The sequence below is a fragment of the Pygocentrus nattereri genome, chromosome 14 (assembly GCF_015220715.1).
Source record: "Pygocentrus nattereri isolate fPygNat1 chromosome 14, fPygNat1.pri, whole genome shotgun sequence".
Classification (NCBI taxonomy): Eukaryota; Metazoa; Chordata; class Actinopteri; order Characiformes; family Serrasalmidae; genus Pygocentrus; species Pygocentrus nattereri.
The window spans coordinates 14,260,246-14,262,076 of NC_051224.1; the positions used below are offsets into that span (position 1 = coordinate 14,260,246).

General features: G+C 41.0%; 1 long non-coding RNA gene across 1 annotated transcript; it reads right to left on the reverse strand.

Annotated features, from left to right (window-relative positions):
• Positions 1-336: 336 nt before the first annotated feature.
• Positions 337-1,367, reverse strand: LOC108412523. Its single transcript, XR_001856668.2, has 2 exons — positions 1,124-1,367; positions 337-768 (listed from the first exon to the last, which is right to left on the reverse strand). It is a non-coding gene; the product is annotated as an uncharacterized LOC108412523 (long non-coding RNA).
• Between the last annotated feature and the right edge of the window lie 464 nt (positions 1,368-1,831).

Genomic DNA, 1,831 nt, shown 5'->3' on the forward strand with positions numbered 1-1,831 from the left:
TGCAGTGCAATAAAATTCATTGCACTCATTGCTTTGATAGTGTTTCTTAAAATGTGGCACTGCTGTTTCTTTTTGTCTGTTCCAACGTACCAAACCTCAATGCCTTTAAGTATCATAATACATTATTACCCACCCCTACTTCAGTGTAATGCCAATTTAGGATAATTAAGCCATCTTTCCACTTTGACTTTGGCTAATCTATCCAGGGTGTGTAGCTGACAATTTACGAATTATTTTTGAGTCTAGAATTTCAGAGGCTTCTGAGATGCACAAGGATAGGGCAGAAAGTCATAAGAAGAGTGAAAAAGTAAAAAAAAAAAAAGTACAGTAAAACAATTTTTTATCAGACGATTATCTTTATTTAAAAAACCAAGTAGTCATCATCACAAGGACACAAAACGTGCGTGTTACAAACCATACATATGCAGTACTGCAGATGTGAAGTCATCGAAGGGAGTGAACAAATTCTTTGACAGTGTTTACCACATTCTTCTTATTCTCTTTCTCAAACACACACACATACTCTTTTAAACTCAGGGATGACCCTATAGCACACTACACAAAAAAGCCCCAAACATATTGTCATTCGCTTCAAAAGAGAGGAAGAGCAGAATCCTTCAGTAGCAGGACGGTGTGTGGGAGGGTGAGGAGGGAAGGGGAGCTGGACAGGGGGAGAATGTTCTGAGCTGCCATGTTTCGGAAAGACGCTGTGCCAATTCCAGCTGCCCTCTCCATCAGAGGGCATGACCTTGTCCTCCAAGTTTCCTCCTGAAGAAACAAGAAACACCCCCAATATCAGGCCTCATCATTAAACTCTAACAGACTTAGAAGATTTAGTAAGATTAATAAAACTGCTAATCACTGTTAAGTATAAGACTGGCTTGAAAACAGAATTTATTTTAGAAATCCTTCACAATTAATTACACTGGTCATCAGCTACCAATTAGAAGCCTTTCAAGCTCGAGTCCACCCACAAAAGGGGAGGGCACGCGCTGAGGGGTTAATTACAGCCTCAGTCAGACTATCCCAGGTAGTCTCTCTCCACTGAACCACATCGTTGCCATTGTTAATATTAAAGTACATCTGACCATGTTGCTGATTATCCTACACCCGTACCGCCTACCTTTGCCTCATAGCCGTTAGCTGTGCTGCGCCATCGTGCTTCATTGCTGCTGCTGCTCGGCCTTCGCCCGCCATCACAGCATGTAGATGATGTAGGAGAGGAAAACTAGGCCAATGATGGCGAAGAACATCAGCACCAGGATGTCCAACATGGTGAGCTGGGAGGAAAACGGACTCCTTCGTGACGAGCCTACCGGAGAGGAAACGGCATTTCCGCCGCAGCCCCCACCACAGCGAGAGAGGGAGAGAGAAGAGAGAGAGACCCCTCCCCCTCGTGCGCGCTCCCCGGTTTTAGAACGCTCCAACGGCGAAAAGAGTGCGAATGGCAGGGGCGCGAGCGTTAAATAGCGAATTTTTTAACATGTCAAATGTGAACGCAGCAGAAATCAATTCAGCATGTAGGAATCTACTTCTCACTAAGAATGCATGGGGCCTCCTCAATTCATTTTTATGCGAGAAAAATTACATTAGAATGAGAATAAATTACATTTAACACATGGCAACTATTTTTACAAGTAAAATAAAATAGTGACAAATTAAAATTCGAATTATTACACGTTTGAACTGATTTCATTCTGTTTCATGTGAAATTAGTTGTTACACGTTGCAAATTCAATTACTACAAATAATTTATTATACTCAAAAAAATCAATTTTATATAAATCAATTTAAACGTAATAATTCAAATTTCAGAATTGTTATTTGTGAA